Source organism: Eulemur rufifrons, chromosome 6, assembly GCF_041146395.1.
Source record: "Eulemur rufifrons isolate Redbay chromosome 6, OSU_ERuf_1, whole genome shotgun sequence".
Taxonomy (NCBI): Eukaryota; Metazoa; Chordata; class Mammalia; order Primates; family Lemuridae; genus Eulemur; species Eulemur rufifrons.
Window position 1 is genome coordinate 14730032 of NC_090988.1, and position 25077 is coordinate 14755108.

A 25077-nucleotide genomic window follows, 5' to 3' on the forward strand; every position below is an offset into this window, starting at 1 on the left:
GTGAAGCTAAACAGTAGGGACTTTATTCAGTGCTGGCACTGGAGGCAGCTAATGGTTTTTGAAGAGAGAAATGAAATAATCCCAGCAATATTCTTTGGAAGAGTACTCACATGAAGCTATGCAAGAAACAGACAATGGGAATAGTTAGGGTATTACTATCCTAATGCCAAAGAAATAAAAGTCAGAACAGGGTAACCTGAAAAAGGGAGGGATGGTAAATCTTAATGACCAATCACATGTAAGGCAAAGGCCACAATCACAACCAAATGACTTGTTTAAGTCCAAAACTATATCACCATCAGTTTCATGTTACCTTTTAGAACTTATATAGCTGACTAGGCCTAAAATATATAAATAGCTCATTTATTTAAAAAACACAGTACAGGACTAAAAGGTCAGTAATTTGGCCTCTTACTAGCCAAAATACATGTTACATAGTTCACACACTAAGAAAAGGGAAAAAAAGTATTATATAGTAAACACTAAGTATCTGATTTCCAAACTATAGCACTTTGGAAGCAAAAATTAGAAGGGGAAAAGACCCTACTATAGGTGGACATACTTAAGAGTCTGACAGTCAAGAGAAGAAATGAAAACTATAAAAAAGCACACACAATTACTCAGGGTAACTTCTCCATATCTGTTTATTGACAAGAACACAGGATTCCCAGAAAAATAAAGTTAGTAAGAATCTTCCTTAACGTTCCAAACACCTACCACAAGACAAAATCTTCTTTAAACTTTCCTTAAATCTAATTATTTTAAAACAAATAATATTTACCTGATTAAAACAGATCATTTTAAAAGCATGGCTGACAACATGCCAACATAACCCCTTTCATCAGTAACCAAGATATAGTCAATAGCTAAAAGCAAAAAAGATATATTTTATAACACACAAAGTTTGAAGATGATCGAACCTTTTTATAAGGCATCTAATTAAGAATGTGACCCCACTGATGAAGTTTAATTTGGGCAATTCTCTCCTGATGACTGTGCCTTTGAATTCCATGCTACAAATATTATAATGAACTATTCTCAACAAAAAGTAACACTATTAAACTGGTCGTAATTGCATACCCTACAAATTTACTGACTGAAATTAGGCAACATCATTTGACACTCAACGTCCTGCAGCAATAAGCTATGTGACAACTTTTCAAAGGACTTTACCATTGCAACACTTGAAGAGCTCTCACTTTGTCCACCAACAGTCATTAATGTTTATTGTGAGTTAATACTATTCTTCCAAGGACCTCACCTAAAATTTTCATTGGGAGAATTAAGATACTGACTGATTCAAAGTTATACTTAAGTTTATGATTGAGTTTAAAATATATACTGAAGCCACAAACGCATATCTTTAATCATGTAGCAAAAAGGATACTATATCGTGATTACCGGAGTAAGAAGAGTCTGAGATGTTTTTAAAGAGCAGAAAAGCAAATCAATGTATCTTTACAACACAGGAACAGTAAAATAAAATTTCCTTAACTATGCTGTAGTGAGAAAGCAACTATATAGAACTAGGCCTCTCATATTTCTCAGACACAGCAAAGGATAGAGAAAATACACACACACACACACACACACACGCACAATTTTCTCAAATAATCAGGCAATATTAAGATATCAAAGATTAAGATTATGGGACTTCAGAAAACACGGGTCAAATATGCTACATGTTATAAACATCTAAACAATTGGAGCTGTCAATTACAAACCTGGCAGCCTTCTCCCTCCCATAAAAATCCATCTTCTTAGAATCATCCTTGCTCTCTAGAAGTTCACAATATGGGGACACTGATTGAAGCCAAAGAAATGTGGCTCAGAAACAGTGTTTTTCAAACTGCAAGTTGTGACCCATAAATCAATTTAGAGGATTTCAGTCAGCAGTTTTAAATGAAAGAGAATGAAATATAATAGAAATTATCAGGACGTATCACATGTAGTAAGAGTAAATACTGCTTTGTGAAACTTTTCGTTCATATATAAGTACTAGCTCATGATGTAAGATGTACCTCTTATTGTGAGGTATGATTTAAAAAAAAAAGTTTGAAAGCTACTACTCTAGAGATGTAGGTCTAATATTCCAGGACCCAAAAGCTGAATGTTTTCCTTGGTACTCGGCACCTACTCATAGTCTCTTTACTCAAGATGGACTGGTGGAAACCAAGTTAAAAGCTTCATAGCTTCATAAAGTGAATAGTGACAAGCCCCAGCTAAACTTGTATTTGAACTTGAAAGCATTGGGAGCTTCCCCAAACATCGCTGGGCACTGCCTACAAGCTCTTTGTAGCTTAGCAACTTCAGAGTTAGAGCCCCTCCTACTTCCGCTGACTGTAGACAGATCTACACTTGCACCCAACTTTGCTCAACAACTTCTGGAATCACTATGTCCCAAAAGACGACAGTATTACATCTCTTCCCTTCACTGATTTCTATAATGTCTTCCTAGTAGAAGACCTAAAGCTCTGCACTCCCCATTCTCAACAGAGACCCTTACTCCCCCACCAAGATCCCAGCACAGGCTACCCTCCAGCCAGCCCTGATCTTGTTCCAACCCCCTCATTCTCAGAGTTTCCTAACTTGGAACAAATCTATTCTCCCAAAACCCCTTATTAAACAACCACATCCTTTTATCAGACTGTGAAAGGAACAGGCCCGGTGTCCCCCCTTTTCCCCACCAAACCCCCCCTGAGGACGTGTCCTCTTTTTTGGGAATCAGTAGTTCAGGGACAAGTTTCCCGTTTCCCCCGCAGTCCAGACACGTCTCTGTCTCCGGCTAGCTAGGGAGCATCTTCCCCTCCCCCAAGCCGGGGCGCAGTGAGAAGCCCGGATTCTCCCAGGCCCCGGGACAGGCTCCCCCACACACTCTGCTCCAACTCCGGACCAGCCTTCCTCCCCCAGCCCAGGGCCCTCCCAGCTCCGCCCCAGCTCAGGCCAGGCCCCGTCCCCCCTCGAGACCCAGAGCAGGTCTCCCATCCCCACAGCTGCTCCTGGCAGACCCCGTCTCGGTCGGAGTCCTTCCCCGAGTTCCCCGTCTCTGCGCCCACAGGAGCGGCCCTCCGCGCCTCGGCCCCGGAGGGGAGCGCCTCGGGCCTCGAGAAGCCGGCAGAGCGGCGGGCCTGGCTCCACTCACCCCTCAGCCCGGGGGGCGGGGGAGCTGCTGCGGCGGCTCCTCCGGCTGCGCCTCTCCTCCCCCCTCCCGGCCGCCGCTCAGCCTCGGGCCTGGTCCCGGCCGGCCCCGGCCCGGCTCCGCTTCACCTCGTCCCGCGCCCCGGCCGCGGGAGCCCAGTGTCCTGCATTGACCCGGAAGCAGCTTTCCCGACCCAACAACAACACGTGACCCTGCCGCACGTGTCACGTCCGCTGCGTGAATAGGAGGGGGCGCTGGAGGAGCAGGTCCTCCCCAACCAAGCTGGGGTTGCCATGGCGACGGGGAAGGCTGCACTGGTCTGGCCTTCTCCAGAAACACACCTCATCTCCTGCTCTTGCTCTTGCCCATCTATTGAGGGGATACCAGGTGCAAAACAAGAGTACAAATTGTCACATCAGAGTGACATAGGAGCAGATCAGAGCAGACTCCGGGCAGCGCAGAGGCTGCTGCCTTACCAAAGGGAGCATTGGGCTAAACCTTTCCTGAGACACTTGGAATCTTGGCTTGGCTCTGTTGCTCATTTGCTGTGTGCCCCTGACCAAGTCACTTCCTGTCTCTGGCTTCAGTGTCCTCATCCATAAAATGAGGAAACTATACTAGGTGAGCCCTCAGCTGTAATCTAATAACATCCTATACTGCTTGTGCATCAGGGTGCCTTTCTTCTGTGCCCCTTCACAAGTGACATCCTGAGCTTCCAGCACCAATGTGGCAATAGCAGCTTTCATTTATTGAGCACCTTCTAGGTACAGGCACTACACATATTCTATTCTTAATTTTTAAAACTCTCCAATTCTTTATAGAATTGAAAATTGAAGTTCAGAGAAGTTAAGTGATCTGCCCAAGACCACCCAGTTAGTAAAAGTGACCAGGCTGAGATGTGAAGCCACCAGAGTTCATGCACTTCACATTATGCCGTGCTATTGCTCCAGCTGCATACATAGTAGAACATCTGATTGTTGGGCTGTGATTGCTTATGTACTTCTTTGTCCATTTCTTTTGCAGGAACATACATGGAATAGGAAAAGGGCTGGCTGATCCTGAAGAGAATTCAGTCTTGTATGGATATGTCAGCTGAAGTGCTAGTTGTTGAAGAGGTCTTCATGTGCAGTATGTGCTTTTGTGTGGTGAGGAAGTGGGGGATGTGATTTGCACACATGTGTATATTGGTTCCTAGAAAGGAGAAAACAAAATTCTTTAGGGGGGACCTGATGGCAGCTTATCATCATCAGTTCCTGGGGACTTACTTTTGTCATTTGGTTTTGTTTTGTCTTACCCCATAGGTAGGGCTTAAAGGGGCTAGAGGAAGAAAAAAAAAAAAAAACAGAAGGAGCTGGTTAAAGAAAATACTCTGAAGGTAAAGGGGAGGATGAGCCAAGCATTGTGTCCTAGATTGCTCAGGTTGGGGCATTCCTCCCTTTTCCACAGAGAACAGAATGCATTTCTGGCACCTTAAGAAGTAATGGCCTTTGGAGCAATGGGATCATTGGCAGGATCACAAAGTAGCTTCAGGGGTTGAAGACCATGAAAAGAGCAGAGTGAACTATACAGAGAGGAGAAAGAACAAGGTGGATGCTGCATGGATACTTGGTTGACAGACTTACCTGTGAGCTCAAGTACCCCAGGATACTTAGGAGGCTTGATGCCCCATAAGCAACTAGGAAAAAAAGCTAGAAATGTGAGTTACTACTAGTAACAAATACTATATATGATGTACATAAATATATATATATGAGTATTGTATTAGACTAGGTGTGGTCAGTTATGTACTTGTTTCTATGAAATATCCTTGAGTCACTTTTCTGTTTCTTTTGTTTCCATCTCTTCCCTTATAAAGCACACTCCTAAAGACAAGATCAATGTCTGTACTCATCTCCCATCTATCTCCCCAAGACAGCCAGAATTATCTTTCTAAAACTCCTATCTGATCATGTTATTGCCTGGAGCTTAAAACCCTTCCAAGACTCCCTGTGGCTCTCAGGATAAAGTCTACAATTATTAAGGTGCTTCTCAGGGTTCTTCCAGATCTGACTTTTCCAGCCTCATCTCTTGCCACTATCTCCCTTCTTTTATATCTGCTCTGTTCACTCTCGTAACCACTAGCCACATGTGGCTATTTAAATTTAAGTTAATTAAATTTAAGTTAAATTAAAATTTCACCTCCTCGGTCACAGCCCACTAGCCACATTTCAAGTGCTAAATCACCACATGTAGCAAGTGGCTATCATATTGGACAGTGCAGATGAAGTGTATTTTCATCATTACAGAAAAGTTCTATTAGACTGGATTTCTCTATACTCTCAATTATTCTATGGGAATTCCCTCGGCTAAGCCATTTGCTTGAAACATTCTTCTTCTACTTCCTAGACACTGAAAAATATACACATACTTTTCAAGCTATATTCTTTTTTTTTTTTTTTTTGAGACAGAGTCTCGCTCTGTTGCCCGGGCTAGAGTGAGTGCCGTGGCGTCAGCCTAGCTCACAGCAACCTCAAACTCCTGGGCTTAAGCGATCCTACTGCCTCAGCCTCCCGAGTAGCTGGAACTACAGGCATGCGCCACCATGCCCGGCTAATTTTTTTTTTTTGTATATATATATTTTAGTTGTCCATATAATTTCTTTCTATTTTTAGTAGAGATGGGGTCTCGCTCTTGCTCAGGCTGGTCTCGAACTCCTGACCTCGAGCGATCCACCCGCCTCGGCCTCCCAGAGTGCTAGGATTACAGGCGTGAGCCACCGCGCCCGGCCTTCAAGCTATATTCTTGTCTCTTGAACGAGCATGTAAGGATGAAGGCAGGACTACCGTGTTCACCATCGATTCCCTATTATTTCTAAAGGGCTGTCATATAGGAAAAAGAGAGAGTGGACATTGAACTAAGGTGTCAGAAAGTAACAGAAAGGCAAGTTGTGGGTCATTTTGTTAGAAATTATTGATAATTCAATCACTTTGACCTACAAATGGCAATTTCATATGGTGCGACCTAATAATAAAGAAGAACTTTGGAAGAACTGGAGCTGCTCTAATCAGTTCTAGTTAATTCCCTGTCATTGGAATAGATTAAGCAAAGGCAGAACCTGTTAGAACAATGTCTCACAATAAGAAGTGCATCTTACATCATGGTCTAGTACACACAGATGAATGAAAAGTTTCACAAAGCAGTCCTTACTCTCTGTGATTACATGTGATACATTCTGATCATTTCTATTATATTCCATTCTCTTTCATTTAAAAAATGCTGACTCTAAATTGATTTATGGGTCACAACTTGCAGTTTGAAAAACACTGTTTCTGAGCCACATTTCTTTGGCTTTAATCAGTGTCCCCATATTGTGAGCTTCTAGAGAGCAAGGATGATTCTGAGAAGATGGATTTTTATGGGAGGGAGAAGGCTGCCAGGTTTGTAATTGACAGCTCCAGTTGTTTAGATGTTTATAACATGTAGCATATTTGACCCATGTTTTCTGAAGTTCCATAATATTAATCTTTGATATCTTAATGTTCTGAGTTTTTACCATGCCAATCACTGCTTGAGGTATTTTACATAAGTTATTGTGTTTTCTTTAATCCTCACAATGATCTTACGAAGGATGTTTGGTACTATCAGATTTACCAAGTAAAGACTCAGGTTAAGTCATACACCCAGCAACATACAGCTAGTGAATGGCAGAGGCCAAATTCATATTTAGGTCAGTCTGACACCAAAAGCTGAGTTCATAATAACTCTGCAATCATGAGACATAGTTCTATCGTGAAATTTCAGTCAGATATTTGCATGTCCTTTTAATTCAACAAATGCTTATTTTACAGTGGTTGTGTGCCTTGTACTTAGCTAAGTGGTTTGGGGGAAAAGATAAATATGGCGTGGTCACTACAATGTAGTTGGAAAGGTAATGCATGTACCTAAATAGCAGTGAAACAGGGCAATTAAAGAGATATTACTTTTAAAAGGAGATAAAGGAGTCATCTTTGTGGCCGAAGGCCCTTCTCCAGTAGGCAAAAGGATAAGGATAGAATTATATGAAAATCCAATGTGGACAGCAACAGAACACAGATGGGAACACAGGGGAAGAGGAATGCAGCTGCTTTACTTGAAACAATAATGATTGGTTTGGAAATTAAGAGTCTTTAATACCAGTCCTGGTTTTTCCATTAACCAGCTGTGTCTCTTGAATTCTTTCTGCCTTAGACCATTATCTACCAAATAACATGGATTGAATAAACTGCCATGGTGAACCACCCAAAATTATGTGTAACATACTGCATATATTAAATTGTGTATGTTATGCATATACACATTTTCAAGAGGAAGTGCCATAGATTCCATCAGATTCACAAAGAAATCCTAACTCAAAACAACATTAGGAGATATGATCCTTTTAAATTCTGTAATTCTCAGATTCTATATTTTATTTTTGTCAACATTATTGACATATTTGTCAAGAAATGAACTGTCATGCCAAGCTTAGTGACCAAGCAAAGGGCAGAGATTTTTAAAATTTTAAACTGGAGAGTCATACCTAGAATTTTTTAGAAAGTATCAGTGTTTCCTTACTGGGCAGAATATGGTCTTTAAAAACAACTCTTAATTTGCTTTTCTGCAATTTCCAATTGATAGATCATCACAAAAAGCTTAATTTTCAAGGAGGCCTTACATTTATTAAAATCATTTGCAATATATTGCTAGAAGCCTCACTAACCCCCTTAATTTTTTTTATTGTGAATACATACATATAGAAAAGTGCACATAAATGTAAAGCTCAATCAATTGTTAATATCACAAACACCCATGTAACTATCATTGTCATAGGACAGCGCCAGTTTCCCAAAGCCTCCCTTCATCCCTATACCCACCATTTTCCTCAAAGTTAACTAATATTCTGACTTCTAATATCGTAGCTTATTTTTCCATTTAGCTGTGTTTGCTCTGAGCACAGGAATAAGTCTCAGATGAAAGCTTAAGGTTTTCTTAAGCCTTTTTTGAGAATGTATCTTGTCTGGATGTGTATGTGCATATATGCAGTTGCTTTATGTTTTGAATGTTCTAATTTTCCAGAGTCGTATCTCCACTTTTCCTCTGAGCCTTAGATGCTTTATTGTATATCGCCACCCAGAATCTATTGCCTCAGGCATCTGTGGGTTTGCATTCCCTTTGTAGCCTTTCCTAGCAGTGTCCACCAGTTTTCCTATCTGTTTTCTGAATTGTGCAAGACAGAGATGAGTGAGTCAGTTCTTCAAGTATCCTCAGCCATTTTATAACACTGTACACAATAATTTTCAAAGAAAGTCAGTTTGTCTCCCTCTGTTTCAAGGAGGGGAGCTGGGGACTGCTTTGCTGCTGCTCAAAACCAAGATGTTACCACCACACCAGGGAAGGGGTGGGACAAGGATATGTAAAAATGCCACAAAACCTTCCTACTGTTTTGAAGATAAGTTTTTCTTGATTGAGTTTGCTTGGTCACTTTAAACCTTTGGTTGTTTTCAGAATTCCTACGAAGTTTGGTCAGACAGCTTCTGGTTTTGGTTGTTGTTGTTTTGTTTTGCTTTATATTTCTGTGGGGAAATAAGACTTTAGAGTTTCCTGGTCGGAATTTTCCATACATCACTCTAATTTTATTGCTTTCTATTTCTTCTATTGTCTCCAACCTTCTTGCTAGAACATTTTCCTTCTGTGTGACAAATACCCTCTAGTACTTCTCATAGTGATGGACTAGAGGTGATGATTTATCTCATTTTTATTTACCTTGATATTTAAACTTTACATTCCAAAATGATATTTTGGTTAGTTTAGAATTATAGGTTGGTGGGGTTATTTTAGTCAATACTTTGAAAATATTATTCCATTATCTTTTTTTTTCTATTTCAGCATATTATTGGGGTACAAAAATTTAGGTTACGTATATTGCCTTTGCCCCTCCCCCCTGAATCAGAGCTTCAAGCGTGTCCATCCCCTAGACGGTGCACATCACACTCATTATGTATGTATATACCCATCCCCTCTTTTAGTTTTCTTTTGAAAGGCCATCAGTTTTGAAAAATTTTTTATCAACTATATTTTTAAAATTTGCTTTGATCCATTTGTTCTTTCCTGCTTACACTCTGCTTATATTTGTATAAGACTCTCTTTCTATGTCTCCTATGTCTTTTATGCTCACTTAGGAATTTTTCATTTATTTGCTGCTCCATCATCTTGTATGGATATTTTCTTCTAACTTATTCTTCAGTTCATTAATTCTCTCCTCAGCTGTCTGTAATTTGCTATACAATCCATCCAGTTCTCAATTTTTGAATTTTATAATTTATATATGATTCTCTACCTAAATTCTCAAACATTGATCTTTTTTGAATATTTTAATCATAGTTATTTTAAAGTCTGTGTCTCATATCTTATTATTTGGAGCCCTTGTAGGTATAATTCAATTGTACATTGCTTCTCTTGGTTTTCTTTCATGTTTTCTTATCTCTTTACATGCCTGGTTAATTCTGACTAATCAAATCAGCTATTGTAAGTTAAATATTGTAATAGTAATTTGAGACCTAAGAGGATTTATATTTGCTTTGGGCAGGCAATTAGGAACACAAATCATCTCTAAATACCTTAATCCAATTTCAGACTTTATTTGAATTTGGATTCAAAATATTTGTGAATTCATTTCCTTCCAGTTCATTCTTCCTTCTAAGAAGTGCCGCTTTAAAAACCTAACCAAAATATGGTGAGTTATCAGGGCCTTCCTTTTCAGGCCTTGGACAACTTTTTGTCTCCAGTTTTGTCTTCCCCCTCCCATGAGATTGTCAAAAGCACTGCTCAGCTTATAAGCCTCTCAGTCATCTCTTCTTGAATCAGCAGATACTACCAGAGGAAAATAGCATCAGTGCCTTTCTGAATTTTTGTATTCCCTTGAATCTTGGCTCTTTTCACTGCCTTATTAGTTATCTGATACCTATAAGCAGATTTTAAACAATATTTTCCACTTTTCTAGTTGTGTTCAAAAGGAGGCCTAGTTAATATTATCTAGTTCTCCATAGTAGAAATGGAAGTTGACAATTCATGTCTACTCCTCCTTCTTTTTTGGTATTTTTACCAATCTCTGACCCCACTTAAGGAATATAGTGAGAATGGATATGGGTAACTTGAGAGAATTTTAGTGAGCATTTTGGGCTTCATAATAACAGTAACTAAACATACATTGTTCTTAGCTTTTCATGTACTTACTCATCTAGCTTCTAAAGGTAAATTTTATGTGAACTCATGGTACTTTTATTTAGTAAGTAAAGATTAATCATTTAAAAGGAGAATCTTTCTAAAAATGATATAATTCCAGATTATAGCTTGCTAATAACATTCAGGGACTAGCTCAATACTTGAACATGGTTGTTGGTAAAAAATAATTGTTGAATAAATGAGTGAATGAATAATATTAGAACATAATTGAACTAGGGATTTTATTATTGAGTTATACTTTAAAAGAACCATTTGTAGGTCCAACTGAAGATGCATGGAAACATCTAACAAAGTGTTCATAGGAATGTTTTAAACAATGGCGCATACTAAAGCAGCTGCTTGGTTATCCTGTTGTTCTCCACCCTCGGTAAACACTTAGCTCACAAGGTTGTAGCACAGTAAGCACTGCTTCCAAGCCAGGAACCTGTCATACGTAAGCCTGGCCTGCCACTAAGATTAAATACTGCTCATAGGTATCCATCTGTCTTGCATGGTTTAGCTGTTCACTTACCTCAGGTGTTTCTATGGAGCTCTTTGAATATGTCATTTTAAAGAATTGTCATTTTAAAGAATTTTGAAATAACACTGAGTGCAATTAAAAATATTATAGACAGTGTTAGTCTAAAAGATTCAGCCAACTATTGAGGCACTGGGAAGGTAACCTTCTCCAATATAAAATTCTCCTGTTATATGTTATTTCATTATTATATGTTAGAATTTTATAGCTATTTTTCTCTATAAATTTTCAAAATACTTACATATGACTTTTTACAACTTGGCTCTTCTCACATACAGTTATACACGAAGTAAATAAAGTAGACTACTGAAAGGGAAAAGGAAATGAGAAAAAGAACGGGTCAGGGGGGCTCTGGGAGAGCAGATAGTATTATACTATTTCATACATTTTACATGGAGAAGTTGTATAACAATAGATGTCACCTCAGTGCTGGTAGATCAGTTTTCCATTACATTAATGATTTTCCCTTATTTAAAGACCTCATTCACTGATGCCGGTAGTTTTAGACTATGTCCACAGATTCTTTGACACTCCTTCCACTGAATGGTGGGATCTATGTCCTCTCCTTTTGAACCTGGAGGGACTTTGTACTGATTCAATCCGTGGACTAAAATGCCATGTAGTACTGCCTTACTTTCTTGGGGCACTTGTGCTTAGAACTCAGCCACCGTGCTGTAGGGAAGCTCATGTAGTCACATGGAAAGGTGATGTGAAAGGGTTCCAACAACCCTGGCCAACAACCCTGGCTAAGGTCTTAGGCAACAGCTAACATCAACAACCAGACATAGGATAAAATGAGCCTGCACATGTTTTCAGCCCCCAGCACTGAGCCACCCCCAGCCTCTGAGTATTTCCAGCAGAGGCTTCAGATATTACATAGCACAGACAAGCCACCCCACTGTGTCCTTTCTGAATTCCTGACTCACCACATTAATGAACATAATAAAAGGGTGTTTTATGCAAGCTAAGTTTGGGGGAGTTTATTGCACTACAATAGATGACTGAACCCACTCACAGTTGGACTGGAATTGGCTTTCCTGGCTCACCTGCCATTGTCCCTCCTACCGCTGCCCCCTGCCATGCTCCTTTATTCATCTCCTTACCCCTTTCCCACACCCCCAGCCCCTTGTGTGCTCCCCTTACATGGGCATCGCATGCATTTGCACATTCTCTGTGACTTTGCTGGTGCCATTCCTTCTTCCTAACACCTGAGTTTGAGTCCCATATGGACCACTTTATAGCAGAGTTATCAACGTCTCTAATCTGCACCAGAAAAATAGGTATACAAATATAACCTATCCACAGATTGAATGGCTAAAGCATGTAAAGTTCTTAGTGCCTGGCACATAGTAAACATTCAATAAACGTAAGCCATTATTATAAGTTCTTTTTCTCCTCTTAAGTGAGTTTCTATTGAACATCAAGACCTAAATAAAACCTTTTGTCTTTTAAGTCAGAGCTCATATGTCAATTTCTCTGTGAAGACATCCCCACCTACCAGACAAAGTCAAATTGTTTCTTCCATTATGCTCACAAGTACTTCACACATTCCTCTATTATAGCTTTTGACAAGTAACTTTTTATATACGTGACCCACATTAAATCCCGGATTCCTCAAGGAAAAGGTTTAAGGCAGAGGCCTCACAAAAGTGAAGAATGTCATTGTCTCTGGCACGTGTGTGTATATGTATACATATATATGTATATATATTTGACATATGTGTACAGCAAATACCATAATGGGGAAGGGGAAGAAAAGGATTGGTTATATGGCTATGGCAGGACAAGACTCAAGAATTTACAGAACCTAGGTTCCTGTCCAAAGTCTGCAGTCAACAAGACTTCTACTTTTCACCCTTGTTGATGACCTATAAATGAATTGTGGAGGTCACGTCGGGGAGATGTATGGTATTCAGTAGCTTATCATTGTCTGTTATGTACCACTCACTGTAGTAGGTGCTATACGATTTAGATGCCCCGGTCCAGCGATATACTCACTCTCTTGCAAATATCCTCAACTGAAGTGCCCTCTTTTTCCTTTGTCCATCTTGACTGGCAAACCCCCAGATAAACCTAACTATTCTAGTACTAGAGGAGCTGAACACTGCCAGGGAGGGTCACATAACTGAGCTGACTGGCTGCATTTTAACTTCATCTCTAACTATAAACAGGCACTTGGTACTACTTACCCTTCTTACTGAGTTTTTTCTAATTTCCTGCATTCCTTAAGTTGACTTTCTTCCTCCTCAAACTTCCTATATTCCTCATCTCCTTTCCTGCTGAGCTGACTTTAGACTTAATTAGGAAAAATAAACACCAGCAGTGTGAACTTACTTATCTTCCTACTCCTTCCCTGAAAGTGACTTGCACCTGCCCCCATCTCTCCTCCTGCTAAAAGGGAGGATGTGTCCCTTCACCTATCAAAGGCCAGTTTCACCATCTGTGTTCTGGAATTTTCCTGCTCTCACCCACTCAAGGATTCCTACCCTTTGACTTTCCCCTTCCTTTCACGCATCACCATCTCTTCCTTGCTACTAGAGCATTCTCATCACGACATAAACACACTCTGGTATTTCCCTTCTTCTTGACTTCACATTCTATATCCCTTTCCCTACGGTTCTATTTTTATGCTCCTTTCTCAACAAAATTTCTGTAAAATTGTCACTACACATGCTATCTCTGCGGCTTCTGTCACTATTCACTCTTCAGTTTTCTCCAATCTGGATTCTCTTTGTGCCACTCTCCACGGAAACCGTTCTGTGAGGATTGCCAGTGGACATGTCTCTGTTTTCACTCTAAGTTCATAGTGGCATTAACCCCTCCCTTCTTTTTGGCCTCTGAGACAGCATTTGCTTCTGGTTTTCCTCTTCTTAGTCTGCTTGACTAGTTCATCCTCTTATGTCCTATTTCCAAATGTTAGAGTTGCTTAGGGTTCAGTTCTAAGGCCTCTTCTTCTCTTGTCTCTGTCTACTTTCTCCCTTGGTCTTGCCATATAGTTCCCTGTTTTTAAACAACATCTTCATGTTGATGAATTCTTAATCATCAGCCTGGATGTCTCTGGGCCACCAGACTTGCAAAGCCAACTGCCTATGTAATATTTCCATTTAAATAGTTCATGAACATCTCAATCAAATCTAACATGCCCCAGAGAGAACTCTCATTCCCGTCCCGTCATCCCCTCCCAATCTAGTCTTCTCCATTTTAGTAAACAGTTTCACTTTCCACACCAATTACTAACGGGAAATTCATTTTTGACTCTGCCAAATGCTACTTCCAAAATATACTTATCTCTGTCTCTGTAGATACCTGGCTCAGATAAGCACTCTATAAAAAATGTGTTTAATGAACAAACAAGTAGGAGAAAGGTCAATATGTTTGCCCACTTGAGAAACTCTGGACCAGGTTGCTGGGCGTCTGATGATATGAGAAGTTGGTGTTCTTGTTGCCAGTAGGGTAAGAAGATACTGGGATTAAAGTACACTGAGCACAATAAGAGTAGCCACCTCTAGGGTGGTTATAAGGATTAAATAACACAATCTCCGTAAAGCACTTAGGTAGACACTATTAGTGTCATTCCCATTTTATAGTTAAGCAAAATGAGGCTTAGTGAAGGTAAGTGCAGCAATTTGTTGAAAGCACACAATATAAAGTGGTAGGGTTGGGATTTGAATCCAGGAGCCTGAGTCCAGAGCCAGTGTGTCAACCATGACCATCATCGGCGCAATGTGTCCTGAAAGGAATCAGGCACAAGCCACACGCCAGGTCTTTTTCAGGGAGGGAACGAGGTCTACAGTGTCCTATTTTATGGCAGCTGATCCTGTTCCTACAAATTCCTTGAGAAACTTCTCTATAGACCGCTCCTTCACAAGACCGTGCTCTCCCTTTTTCTTCATCAATTGTACAACTTAAAAAGAAAGTTGATTCAGCATTTTGAGTACAATGAAGGTGTGAAAGAAGAGACCTCTCCTCACCTTTCTTTTAGGCTAAAAAATTAACACTCTTTCCTCAGGAAATTGCATCCGTCTTTACGGCACCTCGCCAGGATTTGGCCTAAGAAGAACTGCAAAAAGCAAACTTTGACAGAATTAGCAAAAGAATTAGAAAGTGCAGCAGTCCCTGGGAGGGGGGGCGTTGGTGTGCCCTTCCTGAAAGAAGGAAGTGCACAGGTTCAGAACGGAGGCCCTTCACCTCCCTCTCGGGCATAGTGCTGAATTACGTGCACTCCTCTCAGTCAGGGACAAGGGACATAATTTGAGTGAGTTAAGATGTACCCTTGAACTCAGGGCAAAGTTTAATATATGTAATTAAAAAACAACCAAGCAGACACACTAGAGAGCAAAAGGAAGGCAAAAAGTGTCATGGTGGTCCTTCATGCATAAAGATGACAATGACTGAAAAAGTATGAGGCCTTGACTCTCTGCCCCATAAATTACCTCCAGAGGGCTACTGTTTAATGTCTCAGATTGGAGACATTATGCAACATAGCCTAATGTCTTTTTATAAAGCATTTTGTCTTTTTATGCAGCATACAGAATAGATTTTTGCTTACACATAAATAGTGCTACCCCATCCCAGATAGTATCCCACCAGGAAAATAGAACATAAAAGTGCTTTCTTGAACTGTTTTTCTTTTAGCAAGTTATTTTCCAGAGTTTTCCCAGCATGTCTCAAGCATCACTTTAATACCTCAATTCCTGAGTCGCAACAGTATATTATAAATGATATGTTGGGAAAAACACTTATTTAGGATCTAGATGAGACTTAACAACTTCACTGCCTTTTTGAGAGCTGCATTTATGGAAGAAACAAAACTTTAGACTGGTCTGCTTTATTAATCTATTCTCAGGCCACCCAGAGTGACAACATTTTGCATAATTTCTTTTAAAGATTACTGTGGAGGACTATATTGTGTAGATGTAGGTGTATGTATCTGTGCATCTATGTATGTGTGATTTTCTAGCTAAAGGTAGGATGAAAGGACAAGAAAAAAACAAGGACAGGAACAAAAAGGACGCCAGAGTGAAGGTTAAAAAATGCACGCGGTGATGACATACACATTTTACAGATGGACTTCAAATTTAGCTCTCCAGATATTGATTCAAAAAAGGAAAAGAACCTTGTCAGTTCCCAGTATCTGTAGGATAAAACCAGTTGCTCAAGGGATTTTTAGCTATTTTCAGCTCCAAGATCAGATAGGCATGTTTCCCGAGAGAACTGGGGATGGACACTGTATGATGCGGTGAGCCTCACAGTCAAAAACATTCCCTACAGCAGGGCCAGTGAGTTCCACCGGGCTTCATCTCAACTAATAGCATCTCACCAAAGGGTAATTCCGTAAGAATAAGTCTGCAGGGGTTCAGTGTAATGTAGCCCATATGATCAGCTCTCTGACGATCAATATGCAAACAATAAAGTAAATTGAAACCAGAAAAGATTATATTAACAAAATAGACTGGCCAGTTATCTTCTGAGAGCAAGAAGTTCCATTTTGCCACTAAATGCTTTACGGACAGCTTTTCATCAGTTTGCATAGTTTTCTGTTCCTTTCCCGTCATACCATAAATATTAGGAGGAGGATGTAACTAATAGCCTGGAAAAGAGTAATCATCATCATCACAATCTCTACCATTTCTTGGCCCCTTCTTATTTAGCAAGCCCTTGTATGTATACACTTTGCATATGTAAATTCTCCCAGCAACCCTGTAAGAGGTTCTATTTTATTTTATTTCTTAATTGGAGATTAGAACCATTAAATGAATTGCCCAAAGCACCACCAGTGGGAGGTAGAGCCAGAATGGACTCTGTTCTGACTTTCCACTGTACCATGCCACCTCTATATTTCTATAATTTAATTAGCAGGACCCCCTCCCCCCATCTCTTGCAATCACTTTCCATTTTAGATGACTTCCTTTCAAATCCACATAGGACTAAAAATTATTTGGGGAAAAAATTAGTCTGTTGGTTCCAAGTGGATTTAATACTCTAGTAGAGGAAAAAACAAAACACTTCTCTATCCTTTTACTCTGTTGGTAGCAACAATACAATCTGAGTTCTTAAATAATCTAGTGCATATTTCTATTGACCAAGACATTCTCATTAAAAACCACATATCTGCATTCCTGTAACTAGGTTACTGCTCCTTTTATGCATTTGGGATAGGGAGTTGCTTTCTGGTTTGTTTTCCTGCTTGCATCTGTTTCTATTCATCAGTGCTGGTACAAGTGGCTCTCTCCATTTGTTACAGATGCACCCAAATCATGAGACCCTTAAGGAAAAGCTTTTTTTGCTGGCGTAAAATCAATAGTTCAGCCTCCTAAAATAACTAACTGAGGCCATGTCTATATAATTAAGAACATTGCTTTGAAAGAATGGTTGAGCAAGTGTTTTTCCTGGTCAAAGATTAAACTTGAGTGACAGCTTAGTTCACCTGAGCTTCTGGGGTTCTCACTAAATCTTATATTGTAGAGACTTGTCCATATGGAACTATGTAGAGCTGGTTCATTCACTTTTACTACTGTGAATTGTTACATTGTATTAATTAAATCACAGTTTTAACAATCCATCCCTTTATTGATATACCTTTAAATTTGTTTCCAGGGTGTTTTGTTTTGTTTTGTTTTTGTATGTTTTGCTGTAACAAACTGCTGCAGTAAATATACTTGTGCATTCATACTTGTGAACATTTGCAAGAATTTTTCCAGAGTATATGCCAAGATATGGAATTGGAGGTTCACAGAGAAGTCCCTACTTTATCTTTACTAGATATTATCAAGTTGCTCTCCAGCTTACAGTGCTGCCAGAAGTGGATACATGAGAATTTCCTATATACCACATCATTACCAGCTCTTGGTACTATCAGATTTTTGTTTATTTATCTTGCCTATCTGATGGATATAAAATATCATTGCATCATTGTTTTGAAGATCTTCAAGTGTTGGAAAAAAGATGACTTGGTAGGTGTGTGAGAACATACTCTTGTTCTACATGAAGTAGATAATTCCTGAGAAGAATTTATTCAATGAGGTTCCAATGACTATGGTAAAGGAGATCAATTACTACCAGTGCTTTGAACACTTGTAGTTAAAAGGAAAATGAGTTACTGGTATTCATATTTTAACAAATCATAAAAAGTTCTTTCTCTTTTCCTATGCTACATACCTTTTCCTCTTCAGATTGGGTTATGAATTTGATGTTATTTAAAAATAAATAAATCAAAACTGGCACCCATCTGCACAGGCAAAAAAGTTGCTTAGAAATTTGATGGCTGACTTCAGACAGTGGCCTGAACTTCCAGGAACATAAACATGCTTTACGATGTTCCCAGTTCCTTGTGATGAGACTTTGGCCTCTGCCACGTAGAGGCAGGCTGGGAGATAGGCAGGGAGGTGACTATTAGGGGTCCCTATGAGGATGGGCCATGCTCTGGAGTGCAGTCACCACTCTTGAGCCCAGTTAGGTACCTTTTCCTGTGTTTATTTTCACTTTGTTATCATTGAGCCTTTTGGTTAAGTCTTGCCTTACCATTTCAGCCTTGTTGCAGCTCTGCTACAGAGAATTAAGGAAAAAGTCTTAAACCCACTTGAGTCCCACTTATGAATGAGCAAACGAGGCCCAAGAAACAAAGATGGCAACAGTGATTTGTGACAAGATTCCAAAAGGAAGATGAGTCTTGAGGGGAATCTGGTTATCAAATCCAGCCTCCCACTCCCATGTAGATTCTACCTGTGTTCCAATCTTGGCAGATTGTATTAAGGGAGACTGGGGGTTCTTATACTTACACTTTCCCACATAGGCCATGGTGGCAGAATGAGTCCTGGCTGACTCAACTTTGAAACAAGCCGCTTGCTTATTCCTTCATTTCCACATTTCAGTGCGGTGTTGCAGAAAGAGCAGGATCTTTGAAGCTTGGCAGACTTGATCTCAAATCCATGCTGGGAGAAGTTTGTGAACTTGAGCAAAGTATTTGAACTCCCTGAGCCTCCAACTCTTCAGCTCTAAAATGAGGTTAATTAGATGACCTTGGAGAGTTAATCATGAGGAATTAATATGATAACTTATGTAAAAGCACCTAGTTTATGCCTGGAACGCAATAGACATGAAAGAAACGTTAGTTCCCTCCTATCCCACCCCACTACCTTGCCCCTGTGTCTTGGGACCAGCTTTCCCACAGTACCTGGTGCCTCCACAGCCTCCAGCCCCCAGGATCCTAGGGTCAGGTCTTCTGGCACTAGGCATTGTGTGACCTTCGTAAAAGTTGACCTCTCTCTTGTCACATTGTCTCTGCAATCAGGTAACAACTGACTTATAATGGTTAACTCAGTATTATACCTCTTTAACCCAAGAAATCACTCTACTGATGGCAGCTTCAGGTACCACACCAGGTGTATGGGGAGATGCAGTGTTTGGGGACAGTAGAATTTTTCAGTAATTAACACTAACCTCCAGATCACACTTCAGGGCATGCATTGGTGTTCCATTTGAAGTGAATGGATTTTTCTTGAAAGCCCCCAGAAACAATTGATGTCCTCACCTGCCCATAGGCAACTGCCTCTCCTCACAACTAAAAGATACTTAGGACCTATAGATGAGATTATGAATATCCTTGATGCTCTTTGGTCTCAAATTAAAATGCCTTCCGTGGCTGGTGGCTTGGGTGGCTGACTATGGAACCTTTCATCTCTCAGTTCCCATTTCAAATCTGCCCCTGCAACAGCTTTCTTCTCCAGGAAGAAGGCAGCCTCTGATAAGGAATTCGAGTGGGGTCTTTGCCTTGTCCCTCACCCATGGACACTCAGCTAACTGGAAACATCCTTCCCTCTGGCATGACAGTCTCAGTGGAGAAGCTGAAGATCAAACAAGTTTAATCTCTGACCCTCTAGCTGGCCACATAGCAGGGTTCTGTCTTTAGGGCAAGAGGGATCTGAAATAATTCATGCTGCTCTCATCACAGTGTTCTTTCGCCATAGGAGGCTGTTGGCTGCTTGGGGCTATCAATCTGACATACTTCCCTAGCTCTACATGAAGACTAAAATACCATTTAAATCTTAGTCCAACATTTCTCAAATCATGTGAGTATTACCAAGCATGAAATTAGCATCTAAAAACTCAATTTTAAAGAGCTAGTTCTTTGGGAAAAATAAGAAAAAGAACATTTCCTCCTGTTTACCCTGAGATTTGCTTCCCCCCCCCCCAATAATTTGGTTATTGTGCCTTTCTTAATCTTTAGAGATTAGACGTCAGTTTTTTTTTTGTTGTTGTTGTTTTTTGTTTTTTTACCTAGGCTCCAATTTGCTCATAAATCTCTTCATTTTCCTTAATTTAAATGTTTTGGCCAACTTCATGGTTTTAATAATGAGAAATAAAGTTGGAGCCTTAATGACTACCAAGAAGGGAATTTTCATTTCATTTGGAATTAAAAGAGCTGTTAAAGGGGCGGACATGTCGTCAGACAAACGGCCACTACCGTACCTGGAGCGTGCCAAATGTGGCTTGATATTGTACGTTTCTTTACACTCAGGGTAATTCTCCAATAGGATTACTTGAAAATCCTTCAAATCCAGCCCTGCTTACATCCACCTGATTGCTATGGCACTATTGATTAGCTAGCTGGGCACTGTTAATTGAATGCAGGCCATCTGAGAAGCCCCTGGCCCCTGGAGTGTCACTCACTTGCTGCCCAAAAGAGCCGAGACAAGCTACCCAGCTCCAGTATGCTTCAACACAAGTTGTACAATGGGGGCCCTGAGACCACAATCATCAGATAACTAGGCAGCAGAGAGTACTGTTTCAGCACTTCCACATGAGCAGACTTCAACTTAAAAGAGAGAGAACTATAAAAAGTTTTAAAACCCTTTTCTAGTAAGTTTACCATTGGAGAAAGATATCCACAGCATGACTGTGTAGCCTAGAATTCCCTCCTTGTCCCAGAGCGGGGAGGAAACACTAGCTGGGTAATTCCCCTTGTGAAGAGAGAGCTCTGGTTTCCTTTGCTTGTACAGAATACAGTGGGTCCTCTGAGACAGTCAGCGGAGAGACCGCTTGGCACCGGGTGGAAGAATGGGAACTGGCTTGAGATAGACTAACCCATTTCTACTGGGGGCTTATTGGGTGGTTAGGAAAAAATCATCTCAGATTCTTCAGGCATGTCCTTCAGGCATGTTCCAGGCCATCTTTCCTCACCACGTACCACTTCTTTCTTTAGGGTATCCTGCACTTACCCGTTTAGCATTTTAATCATACATTGTCAAGTTAGTATGCTTTGTGCAGTTAGACTTGACTTTCAAATCAGATTCTAAATGCCTCATGGGAAAGAACCTTGTTTTATAGTTTTCGTTGAGAAATGAGTCAACAATTAATCCATGCATTATTCCAGCACCTACTACACTTAGAGCATTGTGCAAGGCTTATTTTTTGATGCTCCAGGGACTCCAGAGAAGGCTGCTACCTAACTTCCGCCTCCCAGTAGCTCACAATCTTGATGTGTATGGAGAGGAAGTTAAATAATAGTGCAGTAGCCTATGGTAAGAACACAGTGATTCAGAAACACATAAAAATGGCTAGAAAACAAAATTTTAGTAGTGTTTTTAGGTACTGATATTTGGAGGTTTTTTCCTTCACTTTTTGGATTTTCCACATTTTCTATAATATATGAGTGTTTATTAATAGGGAAAAATAAACCTTAAAGTGTGAATTAAGTACTAATACTATGATAGAAATGTCACAAAACCACATTAAGATTCACGGACAAACGAGTGTTCCAGAAAGTGAGTTCCTTCAGTTTTAAGTGCCTTGTTTTCTGTATCCTTCGGTATCTAGGATAGAGATGTATGAGGGCTGCTGGGAAAGGCTCCAGCCACGGAACCATTCTCCTATATTAGCAATGGCTGGGTACTTTCCGGACAGCCTTCAGCTATATAGTGGGTGTTGAAGGAACACTTTTTTTTTTTACTATATAATAATAAATACTTGTGAATATAAAGTTTGTTAGTTGATTATATAATTTCCTGTTATGCCTTTTGTAGCCATACTTTTCATTATTAAATCAATTTCTTCTATCATTTTGTAACTGTATAGTATAAATCTCTTTAATAAGATAATAATATTTTTGTGTTATATATCATTTACCCCTTGCATTATAGTTTGGCTCCTCTTTTAAATGCTACTCTGAAGGCAGGCCCCATGCTTGATAAGCATAGAATCTCAAGGTTGGATTGAAAAGGACTTTTACTGAAAATAAATAGTAAAGATTTTGGAGCCATGCAGCTGTGTTCAAATCCTAGTTCCACCACTGACTTCTAAAGTAAAATAGTTTCCTTTTCTGTAACATGAGGAAAATAAAGCTATCTGTTGGGAATATAAAAATAAGATATATAAAACACAGAGCACATTGTCTGGCAATTAAGTACTCAATAAAAGATAGCTGCTATTATTGTTATTCTTATATCATTCTATTTAATCATCATCATCATAAGTCATCTAGCCGGACTCCCCACAAAATATAAGAATCCTCTCTGATATTCTTAATTTACTGAAGTACCTCTGAGAGCATTAGCTCACATACTTACTGTGATAGGTAACTCATTGCTTTGTTTAAAAGTTCTTCCTTTTATTCATCTGTATTCTGAATCTCAGAAATGTGCACTATTTGTTCCAGGGACTACACAGAACAAACAGTCTACTGCCTTTTCCACATGATTTCATCTATCTTTGTATCCTTCAGCCATACCCACAAACCTCTCGTCCTCCCCACCAATGCAAACTTAGCGTTTAATAAAGGTTTATAGATTTGAATTGATAGAGTTGCCTTTTTAGTCACAATGACTTGGGTATGGTCCCAATGGTAGGGAATGAACTATTAATAAAACAGAGCAACTGACTGCTAGAGGACCATTCCAGATTTACAAGTCTAGGTGGCAAACTTGTAGATCTCTAAGGGCCTTATATATAATTTTCCTGTTAAATTGTTATCTCAGATCACTGAACAGGACTTTCTTCCTCTGGAAGAAAAATCCGAGCAACTGAAATCTTATATCAACTAAATGACTATTCTGGTTAGTTGACGTGTGCTACACTAAAACTATAAACCCTCATTGCTATTAATAATAAGAAACATTGTCAGAGAACCTAATAAAAACTCTTCTTCTGGTAAAATTCCATATCTGAAGTACTATACTTAGTATCTCTGATGGTTTCTGAGCATTTATGGAAGCAGGTTGTTTCAAAAAGTAATGTAAAATATTTGGAATGAACAAAATTATAGGATCAAAGTGATTTATCTGCTTCAATAAAAAAGGCAAGAGTCCTAGCTAGTAAAAATCAAGTATATGTAGTGCTGTGCCTGGGTTCTATCCTTTCTAGAACAAACCCCCCAGGATCAGGTGATGTGATGCAATGGAAGATAACCTGGCAATGGAAACAGAACTGGGTTTGAATCTTCGTCCTTCATCTTCCAGCTTTGCCTTTCACTGGCAGTGGAACTTTGGGCGTGCTATTTCCCTTCCAGAAGCCTTTGTTTTCTCTCCTGAAAATAACAAGATTTAACTCATGGGGCTATCGCAAGGATTAAATAAACAAATATTTCTGGCAAGTTGGCAATACTGGAGAAATGCTGGTTCCTTCCCTCAGTGTCTCTTCTTTTTCTTTGATCTAAATACTAACACTTAGGAAAATAGCAGCATCTTTCTAAACTTGTCAAAACTGGCCAGACTTCCCAGTACAGTAATCACTCTAAATGTTAGAGCTATAATTTGTTGCCCTTCAAACCATGATGATGTTTTCACATTCTAAAAACAAACCAAATTTCCAAGGAGAAATGTGTCTGTTTTTCTGGCAAGTAAGGAGGAAACTGATTTGGATTATTTTGGTAAAGAAGACTGCATTTGTTCTGAGCCAAGTACCACTTTGCTGGACTTACATTGAAATGGATGCCAAGGAACCACATTTTGGTAATTTTATTTTGGAGCAGAAATCACTTTTTGAGGGTAGCGAAGAGAGAAGGGAGAAGGCTGATTGATTTTTCCAAAGCTGGCGTGGGAGTCAGGAGGCTGAATTCTTCTAACCTGTACAGAAGGCATGGAGACAGCTGGAAGAAAACGTTCCCTCATACCTACCCATTGGAGCTAACTCTCTACCAGTCTATATATATTATCAACTTTCTCCCACTAGGTTCAGGCCCAGTAAAATAAATGAAGCCATATTTTTGCCTGGTATAAATTATTAAGTTGTTCTTTGCACAGTCGCTTTAAATCAAGGGTGTAGTTGCATATCCCTGCCACTCAGTTTCACACCTGCAGCATTTTTATGCACATTTGCTCTCGGTTGAATTTCCTCATTCATTCATGCATTCATTCATGGGAACCAAATAGGTGCCAGGCACCCTACACACTGTGCAAGATAAAAGACGAAAAAAGCATTTCCTCTGCACTTTGAAGGCCTTACTTTGGTAGGCGGGAGTAAGGTGGACAGCACTTGTGTCACATATAATCCACCGTAGGGAGTGAGGAGGGCCATAAAGAGAGGCTGGGGATGTTCAGAAGAGGCAGGAGTTATCCCTTGCACTCTTGGTGATGAGGATCAATGAAGACTTCACAGGAAGTTGCAAAGGACATTTTGGAGGGGGAACTGCCAGAACAAAGACCTAGAAGAAAGGCATGGGATAAATAGGACAAAAACAGAGGCTTAAGGGGGGTGGTCTGACTGCAGTATGGGTGGAAAGGGAGGTGAGGAAAGTGTCAGGAGATGGTTGAAAGATGAGCGGGGGCCGGGGCAGGGAGAGCCTTGAGTCCTCTGAAAATAAGGGCAGCCTCAGCAATCTGCTGTTTGATTTGGAACAAAAGATAGGCTAGCTGAATAAGGATGTTTCTGAATTCTGTACTTTATTAGCCAACCTAACCACTCAAATTTTAATGATTTCATTGACCGTTTTGAAAATTGTTTTCTGCCTAAAATGGACGGGGCTATTGGTAAGTATGGAGTATAAGTGAAAGTGAGCTGCATTGCCCTTCCCGCTGACTATGCTCAGTCACACCATCGGCACAACGTTTCGGTCGCTTATTAATGCCAAGGGAGCTTTGTTTTGCAGCTGATGGGGATGGAGAGGGAACAGGTTTTAAGAAGTCAGCATAGGCATCTTATTGCTCAACTGGGAATGGGGAAAAACATCGTTTACCTCATGCATCTACAT

General features: G+C 40.0%; 1 protein-coding gene across 1 annotated transcript in view; it reads right to left on the reverse strand.

Annotated features, from left to right (window-relative positions):
* Positions 1-3281, reverse strand: part of TBCEL (tubulin folding cofactor E like) — a 68016-nt gene extending 64735 nt beyond the window's left edge. The window contains exon 1 of the mRNA XM_069470774.1: positions 3143-3281. The gene's annotated coding sequence lies outside the window, so the exon portion shown is untranslated. The remainder of the gene's footprint in view (positions 1-3142) is intronic.
* Positions 3282-25077: the final 21796 nt, after the last annotated feature.